This window comes from Gossypium raimondii, chromosome 11 (genome assembly GCF_025698545.1).
Source record: "Gossypium raimondii isolate GPD5lz chromosome 11, ASM2569854v1, whole genome shotgun sequence".
NCBI lineage: Eukaryota > Viridiplantae > Streptophyta > Magnoliopsida > Malvales > Malvaceae > Gossypium > Gossypium raimondii.
In genome coordinates this window covers 32,200,109-32,210,755 of record NC_068575.1, presented here as the reverse complement: position 1 = coordinate 32,210,755, position 10,647 = coordinate 32,200,109, and positions in this window count along the sequence as shown.

Genomic DNA, 10,647 nt, shown 5'->3' with positions numbered 1-10,647 from the left:
TCTTAACTCTTATAACTCACCTAAATTTGCTATTTATGCTTTTACCTGAACTTTCATGGAACATAATTTGTTTACTAGCCCGTTGAGTCATATTGGAATAATAAGGATACTTGGGTCTCTTTTCTGATAATAACATGCCAAAGCCATGTCCCAAACATGGCCTTCCATGGGATGTTTCTTGTACTGCCAATGTCATATCCCAGATATGGTATTACATGGGAGTTCTCATATCGGTGCTCATGCCATGTCCAAGACATGGTCTTACCGGGGACCTCTCATCTCGGTGCCAACGCCATAACCCAGACATGGTCTTACATTGGACCTCTCATAATCTCAATGATGCCAATACCATGTCCCAGACATGGTCTTACATGGGATCTCTTTACCCAAATGTCATGACATTTGTATCCGATATATTCCTTATGTTTCAACGGGACTTTTTAACACTAATTCTTTATCATCTCATACTTGAGTCAACATTAAATAATTTCATAAAATAACTACATAATTGTTGGAAAATAGCAGCATTAATAATAATTTTTAAATATTGTATTTATTTACAGTAAACTTACCTCGGTACAAAATATAACCAAATCTATCACCTTAGTCTTCAACCTTTTTCTTTCCTCGGTCTAACTCCGGATTTCGTTCTTCTTGATCTATAATAGAAAATTTATCTTATTTAATACTCACATTCATCAAAACAACCCTCGACTCTAACTTTGGCAAAATTACAATTTTTCCCCTAAACTTTTACATATTTACACTTTTTCCTCAAAGCTCGGAAATTAAACTTCATCCCTTATTCTTATGTTTTATGACATGCTGAACATTTTTCCCTTCTATGGCAACACCAAATTCCCACTCTAACACTTACTTATGAAAATTAGGTATTTTTACCGATTATGTCGTTTTACATAATTTAAGACTTCATATTCTACCATAAAACATCAAAATAAACACATTTTACCTATGGGTATTTTATTCAAATATGAACCCTAGGTTAAATTATTGCTAGAATAAGCTAAATTAAGTTACCGAGACTCCAAAAACATAAAGAACATTAAAAACGGGGCTTGGGATCACTTACTATGGAGCTTGGAAGCTTGAAAATCCTAACTATGGTTTTCCCCCTTGCTAATTTCGGCTAAATGAAGAAGATGAGCACAATTTGCCATCTTTTTCCCTTTTAATTCATTTTAATTACCAAAATGCCCCTAACTTAAAAATTTCCTATTTCACTTATCTCATGTCCATTTTTTTCCATAACTTAACCAATGGTCTAATTACCATATAAAGACCTCCAATTTAAAATTTCATAACAATTGGACACCTTTAACATGTAGAACTCAACTTTTGCACTTTTTACAATTTAGTCCTTTTGACTAAATTGAGTGCCCAAACGTCGAAATTTTTGAACGAAATTTTCACGAAATCATTCCGTGAAATTTTAGGCCATAAAAATATAGTAAAAATAAATTTTTCCTCATCGAATTTGTAGTCCCAAAACCACTATTCTGACTAGGCCCGAAATCGGGATGTTACAAAACTCTCCTTGAACCTCTTAGAGATAATTGACAAAATTGGCTGCTAGACCCTTTTCAATATTTTTCATTGGAAACACATCACAAAATTAGGGATTCAATTCCTTTTATTTAATATCATATAAAAAACAGTATTATCCCTTTAGAGAAACATATGGAAAGTATTAAAACATCGTATCATTTCCAAAAGAATATTAACTTCCATGTTTTAATCTTTGACCGAAATTATTATAATTATTTATTTTAATAATTTCGATAAATTATATTCAGTTAATTTTTATATGAATCAAATTGATATGTTTATTTTAACCATCTTCTCTATTTGTTGTATATATAATTAGTTCAATGTTTAGTTGTCAAATTAAATTAATTCAATAATTAATTTAATTAATGTGATAGTTAAACATAATACCAAATGTGTTTGGATTTGGTTCACTTCAACCATAGGATGTGACCCTATAAACTCTTGTAACATTAGTAGTAATACTAGAAAATTTCTAATGTTACAAGCACTGAATGGCATCTAGCAATGCATTATTGCTACCCAAGTTACAAAAAGTCGTGATTTGACATAACCTTTCTATAATAAATTTTTCATGTATTATGTCATTTTGTCCTTTATATCTATATTGGACACAAGTCATGGAATAGTCACACTTGTATAGTCCAATCTCAAAGTTCTTGATATTCCGAGTAGACTACAATAAACAAATAAGTGTGATATCTCATATCAACTTATTTGAGCATAACCATGCATTTCTGGTCTCACTCCATCAAGTGGCCTAAGGTATTGCTCCCATTATGTAGGAGGGAAAATCCTATCTTGATCAACCATATCCCATTACATAGATTGTGGCATACCCTACATCAGACTTTATAGTACCTGTTACAATAGACGTTTGAATATATAAAAATATACGACTCACGATGTTGGGAAAATGATGATCTCAAGCCTGAGGATCATATGCATAGTTATCACTAAGTAATGTTGTGACTATTACATAATAATCTAAGAAGCATACTCATATCAAGTCAGTCCAATATGTTCTTCTCTAACACATACTCATGTATTGATTTTGACATCCCTATGTCAATGACAACACTTTGTCATCAATCAACTATAGATTAGTCTCAATGCATTATTATTGTCCAAACCCATAATAATACTTGACTAAGGATCTTTTAATAATAATCATATTATTCTCAGGACTTTATTATTAATTAGTTTATTTACACACATAGAAAAAGAAACTAAAATAACAATGGAAATGCCTTATATTAATAAATAAAGTAAAACGAGTATGTGATTACAATCATCTAATGATTGGTCTTCAGACTTACTCTAACAACACCATGATGTCACTCCTTCCATGTTGTGACGTCGCCAAATAGTTTGTCAAGTCATGACTTCAGGCCACTCGATGTCATGATGTGACTCACTGTTAGCTGTTGTTGCGATGAGGAAGGTTGCTTGTCGGGACGTAAACTCTGTTTTTGGTAAAAATGTGTCATTTGGTACCTATTTCATACTTCCAAACTAAATCATCAAATTGGGCATATATGCTTAACTTTACCTGGACAAAAATGTTTCAAACACCTAACAAAACATTGGAAATAACCATATTCAACTTCATATCCATTCATATCACCTATTTAACCATTAGATACATTATTCCATTACTAAAGCATACATGCCAACCATTAACTAAATACTAACTTTTTCAAAACCAATTCCATATCAAAATATACCATCTCAAATGCCACATACATATCACAAACCATTTACCAAAACATACCATTTCAACAAGGTTTTACCATTACCTAAAATCATGCATAAGACAGGTTTCAAGTTATACTGACATGCAAAGTTCAAAAATACATAACACCTATATACATTCCACAAACCAAACTTTAAAGCAATTGAAAAACTACCAAATCAATCAAAGGATAGTGTAAGCCTCTTTTTGATCTGCTAGACACGTTTCACAAAGTGGCAATCTACAAGGAAAGGGACAATAATGAGGTAAGCATATTGAATGCTTAGCAAGTCCATATAAACATAACTTAACTTACATTATCAATTCAACAAGCTAGACATTTAAATACTTTAGCATTCAATAAGGCATCCTTTGGCATACTTTAATGTAACTATTTCATAACATCAAATAGAACCATATAGGTTTGTCCATTTGTATTTCATAACCACTAGGCAAGAAATCATATACTTTTATTCAATTTGAATTCATAAATTGTTCAATCTCATTTCAAGCCATTTCAACATTTTCATTTTCATTAAGCTAAGGTTTCGCCCAAGAGAACTATAGTAAATTGAACTTGGATACAAGAAACCCTATTGCTCACACAAGTTGACATCATATCGAGGTTACCAGTCCAGGTTAAACCAACGATACATATAAGTTGAGAATTCACAACAAATGTTGGATCTCATATGACCATGTAAATCCCTAATCGTTTCCATATTTGACCCTAATGGCATGTCATACGTATCCTAATCCTTTATTAAGTTCATATGGGCATTATTATTATAATCGTACCAATACAATCCCTGTAACAATATATACATGTTATACTGATCTTATAAACATTCCATGTCCATTTTGGTACATTATACCTATTCATAATTACCATATTTTTCATACTCGCAATTTAATCCAATTGATGTCAAAATCACCAAATTCACATTTATATTAAACTAACAAGCAAAATATTTTCAATTCAATTATAACATGAAACAAAACAGTAAGTTCCATATGAACTTACCTAGAAAAACAACAAATGAACAAGTCTTTAAAGACTAATCATCAATTTTGCCTTTTCCCCGATTATTTTTGGTTCAGTTCAATTTATCAATTCCAAACGTTCTATAACATCCTATTATATGCATAAATAAATTCAATTTCATTTTTTGAATGCCTCTAAATTTCTGCATTTTATTCAATTTAGATTGTAAAACCAAAATTGTCAAAACTTTCAATTTTTACTTTTGGTTTCAAAACTGATCTCAATTACATCCTTCTATGACCATCTATTATCTATTACTGTAAAAAATTACATCAATTTCAAAATTTATACACTTTAGTCCTTATGTTCAAAAACTAACAATTAAGCATTACAAATTAGTCCTTTTCACATCTAAGCTTAATATATAACAATTTAACACCAATTTCTTCAAGAAATCATCAATAGAAACTTTCAAAAACTTTAACCATTTTACAAATCGGTACATGGGCTAGCTAAATCAAACTCAAATTACCTCAAAAACATAAAAATTAAAAGAAAATGACTTAATTGAACATACCAATTTCTTGCTGAAAGCTTGGAAATTTTCAAGGGTTTCTTTCTTTGTTTTCTATGGCATGAAGAAGAAGGTGGAGATAAATGTTTCGTTTTTCTCTTAATTTTGTCTTTTATACCTTAATTAAACTTAATCAATTAAAACCTTAAAATTAATTAACTAAATTAATGGACTTTAACTATCCTCCACCACCACCGTTTGATTATGTAAAATTGGTCAAATTACTCATTTGGTCCTTTGGCTATTTAAAAATTTATAGTGATAAACTTTTACAATTTAGTCCCTATACCTAATTAACTATAAATTTGACAAAATTAAGGGACGAAACTTTAATAAAATTTAATACTAATCTCGTAAATATTAATATTTAATATTTATGGACTCGCACTATGAAAATGGGATTCCAAAACCACTGCTTTTGACACCATTAAAAATTGGGTTGTTACAACTCTCCCCCTTAAGAAATTTTATCCTTTAAATTTAACTGAGAAAAGGTTAGGGTACTGTGACTTAATGGTTTCCTGTAGATCTCACGTAGCCTCTTTACTAGTTCTTCACTATATGTAAAGTCAGGATGTAACTTTGCTTCATCAGGAAATATCACATATAACACCCAAATTTCTAATACCCCAGAAATTTGAGATAACTAGAAGACTAAATTGAAAGAGCCACAAGTTGGTAGCCTCTATTGAAAGAAACGAGAAAGTTGGAAACTGAATTGGACATGGTTGAGAACCAAACCTAGTTCGGTTAGAATGGAACCAGCCGATTCCTTAGTGGGGGACAACATGATTAGAAATGGATGGTTCTCATAACATTGGTATTAGTGCAGGAAAGGCTATAAATAGTTGGGAAATGGCTTTCTAGGGATGATTTCCTTCCCAAATCTATTTCATTTTCTTCTGTACTTCATCTTCTTTGATAACATTTGTAATGAGGTTCATTAAGAAGTGTCAATAGGCTCAATAATCAGTACTAAAGGTAAACATTAATAGGTTGGCTTTTTGGCTCAGGATATGCTCCAAACAATGCCTTAGGTCATCCCTAAATATCTCAAGATGCACAAATTTTGTCAACCAAACAAACTCAAATTAAACCATTTATCATTCGTACTAGCATGCTCGTTTCCTTGTATTTTCTATATCACTTGGTACAGTTGATTGCTTAATACCTATTTATAGTGTAACATATAGAACTTTAGTAGTCTAATAATCAAAAATTTAAAATTGCCTACCATCATGCCAAATTTATTAGTAAACACAAGCAACCTATGTACATGCTCCTAACTAATCACTTCTATTTCTACAAGCTCAAGCACACCAAAGGACAAGAAAAATCAAAGAAAAAATTTAAAAACAAATTTCTTATGTTATCCCCCACACTTTAGTTGACACATTGTCCTCAATGTGTAGCCCTTAAAAAGATAAGGAAAGAAGTTACTATAAACTGAAAAATATATGGGATTTTTCATATATAATTCATCACCTTTTTACTTAAATTTGTTGTTAAAACCAAGTAATTGTTTAATAAATTAATGAAATATCTGAAAATATGAAATTAGGACATAGAAATTATTAAAATTTATTTTATACTTTATTATATAGTTTTCATGCATAAAATGGCTTATTTTATATTAATTTGAGCATATTATATTTTTAAGCTATAAAGTGGGCCATGCATGATTAAATTAAATAATAAAATATAAAGTTATATTTAATAATTCATTTTTAATATTTCATTAATAAATTGGGTTTTAATTAATTAAGTAAATTGATTAATTAAAGTGGTTAAATTATATTATTTGGTCCTCTAAACTATCTACTATTTTTGGACAAGTCTGAGAGTTTTCTTCTAATTGCAAAATCGTCCAAATTAGGGACCAAGTCAACCCAATTTTTGGCTGCACATGGATGTCATAAACCATTTTTTTGGATTACACAAAGTCCTTGAAGAGTTAAAGAAATCAGAGATTTTCCCGAAGATTTGCTGGTGACCGAGTCTTAGTCTCGAGTTGTTGTGGAACTCAAATTGACCAAAAATCAAGGAAAAATCAGTCACCTTTCCTCAATTCATGGCCAGCCACTCTTAGAAGAAGTTTCAAAGGATGGACACTCCTATTTTTAGCAAACTAGCTCCCTTGCCTCACCTATAACTAAGAGCTCATTTCTCACTTTCTCAATCATCCCTCATCCCATCATCTCTCACACATTCATCATTCTCTCAACTCATTTAGCTATCTTTCCCCTTCATCATCCTTGCATAAAGATTTTAGCAATTAAGCCTCTTAAAGAACCCTTGGTCGGCCACCTTGGAAAGCCATCAACAAAGGAGAAACACAAAGAAGCGAAGGAGCCTCGTCAATCAGAGTCTTGGGTGATAGCCACTCTGAATTGGGTTTAATCTTTCTTTTCTTTAAATTTAATTTAAAGATGTTTGCTATGTGTTCTTTGTTCTTGTTTACAAAAATGATAGCTTAAATTTATTTAAGATAGGATGATTATTTTGATTAAATAATATTTATTTGATTCATGCTTATAATGTTTGTGCCTCAATCGATCATGTTTTCAATTAAAATCAAGTCTGTATTTCGTTCATACGTGATTGAAATGCACCTGAATTAGCTGAGCAATCCTAACCAGACGATGACTAACTGACGCATAATTGAAATGTACATGCTCAATTTAGATCCTAACACGATTAAATTGTAGGTTGCATAACAACTCTAACCAAACTCTATTATCTGCATAGTTTTTAGATTTGTGTGATTAAATTGTTTCAAAGCTAACACGTCCATGTTACCTCACACGAATGCTAAGAAACCCTTAGTAAATAAGGATCAGTAAAATGCGTATTTACTAAGTAAAGAATTCCGAAAGAACCTAATATGGTTTCCAAACTCATGAAAGATCGAGTTGCCATGAAATGTTTTTCCGAATATTATTAAGCATGTTGATAATAAATTGAGTTTAATTAAAGTAATTGTCCTAGTTTATTTATGTTATAATTTTTTCAAATTGTGTTTAATTTTACTAAAATCTATTTCATTCATATAGTTTACATACTTAGGATAATTTGCATTAGGGACCATTGCATTTAGTTTAATCACCACTTCTCAACTATATTGTGTTTTTATTGACCAAATTGTTAATATAATTTTACAAATTAAGTGACTTAGCACAAATACAATCCCTATGGAGACGATAACTCGATACTTATTACTTGATAACGACTATGTACACTTGCACAAAACCTAGCGTTATAGTTACTCAATTGGTCGTGGTTGCTCCAACTGCTAATAGTGGGTACTTCCTCCTTTTTTTGTGTAAAGCTCGAATTGTTTGTGTCTCCTTTGTGTTAGGTTCCTAAAAATTTTGAATGAACTACAAAATATAAAGTTATATATATCCCTAATCCTAGAAAAACAAATTTACATCATTCCTAAAGTAATTAATATAATCTCTAAAATAACTATTCAATTTATTAATGAAAAATACAAATTCTTAAAAAAAAATTCAATTCATCCACTCCTAAAACTAAAATCCTACTAGATTAACTCTTGAAATTAATCTTCATCTTCCTGAAATCTTTTTTTTCCCCTTTCTTCTTTTTTGTTTCATCTGTAGAAAAACAAATTGCTTGAATAATTATCACCGAGTAATTTCCTTGGGGGATTCATGGTTTTATCCATTCACTCGATGGATATCCTGCCCTTTTACACAATTCCGTAGTTAGATGAGGCAAGAATATTCCCTTTCCTAAATTCTTTGCACAATCAACCATGTTCTTATATATCCATATTCCAATACATATTTTCTTCTTTTGTAAGATCCCATATGTTATGATGGCTTGAATTGACTAATCTAGGACATCTCTATTATAGGCCATATTCTCGAACAGAAAAATTTCATCCACATCTTGGCTTTTAGAGTCTCTTGATTGAATGTTTTAGGTATTGTTGTTCACGTTCGATATGACCACATCTCTTTCCCTTCCATTAGAAATCTTAATATTTCCTCTATACCTATATTTCTGAATTCTTTCAAATATGTTTTATATAGATAATCACAAATAATAATATGGCATATCATAAATTTGACAAATACCCCTCCCAGTTATCAGAACATTAACCCCTCTGGCCTTCACAAAAGACCGCATCTCGTAGAATGGTCCAGTTGCTTCCCTTTGTTTTAATGCAAAATAGAATTCTTGCACCATAAGAATTATTAGGGTTTCTTGTTGTCATAAATGTAATTGCTACAAGTAGTTATCCGTGTCACCTTCTTGGAACTCAATAGTTGGACTTGAAGCGCTTACACTATAATTGGCCATTTGATAATCTGTTCTTGTTGAAATCTATTATATCTGCAATTTAATCTTTATTGATGATAAAAGAGGGTAGTAATGTGTCATATTTATAGATTAGAAAGAAAGAATAAAGTATTCAAGAGTTATAGTTTAGGTCTACTAAATAAGAAGTTAAAGAATACGAATCCTATTATAATTCAACTATAAAAACGTCAACAGTTAAGGTTAGTTCGAAAAACAGAGTTAATGCATTGGTGTCACAACATCCCTTAGTGATGTCGCGACGTCGAAGGCAGGTTCCAGAATCAGAATTCTGTTCATTGTCGTGACATTCGGGAGCAATGCCGTAACTTGTCGACCATATTTCTCTTTGTTGTAAAATCACTACTTTGGTCACCTTCCTTATTATCACTCTTTAAGTTTGTTTATTTCCCATTAATCCCTTGGAAATCCCAAAGCGCACACTACACTGTAAAGGTTTTTCATCAACTACGGTGTTAATTATTCCTCCAAAATAATGTTTTACTCTTTGGCCATTAACGAGAAAAGGTTGTCTCCCTTTTCCTATCAACTCTATTGTTCTATAAGGAGTTACCTAATTTATTGTATATGGACCTTTACATCTTGATTTCAGCTTCCCAGGAAATAATTTTAATCTTGAGTTAAACAACAATACTTTCTGTCTCGGCACAAATTCACGCTTTCTGGTTTTCACATCATGTTGAAGTCTACTCCTCTCCTTATACATTTTAGTATTTTCATAGGACATAAAGCGAAATTCTTCCAATTCCTGCAGTTGAAATAGTCTTTCTTTTTTAGCTAATTCTGGATCCAGATTTAACTCATTGATCATCTAATATGCCTTCCTCTCCAATTCAATTGGTAAGTGATAATTCTTATCATAAACTAACTTACATGGAGCCATGCCTACAGGAGTTTTGAATGTTTTTCTGGAAGCCTATAATATGTCGTCTAACTTGACTGCCCAATCCTTTCGACTTGGGTTCACTATTTTCTCCAGAATCTGCTTCATTTCCCGAGTTGATACTTTTGCTTGCCCGTTAGCCTATGCGTGATATGACGTTGTCATTCTATGTCTTATGTTGTATTTAGCCAATGTTGCTTCAAAATGCTTGCTACAAAAATGAGACCCTTCATCATTGACCAACGCTTGAGCTGTACCAAACCTAGCAAAGATGTTTTTTTATTAGGAATATCACTATTGATTTTGTATCATTAGTAGGTAGTGCGATAGCTTCAACCTATTTTGAGACATAATCTACAGCCAGGAGAATGTACTGATTCCCAAAAGAACTCGAAAAAGGTCACATGAAATCAATCCCCCAATCATCAAACACTTCAACCTCAAGTATCCCTATTTACGACATTTCATCCCTTTTTGATATGTTCAAAATTCTCTGAAACCTATCACATCGTTTCACGAATTTATAAGCGTCTCTATTCATAATTGGCTAATAAAAC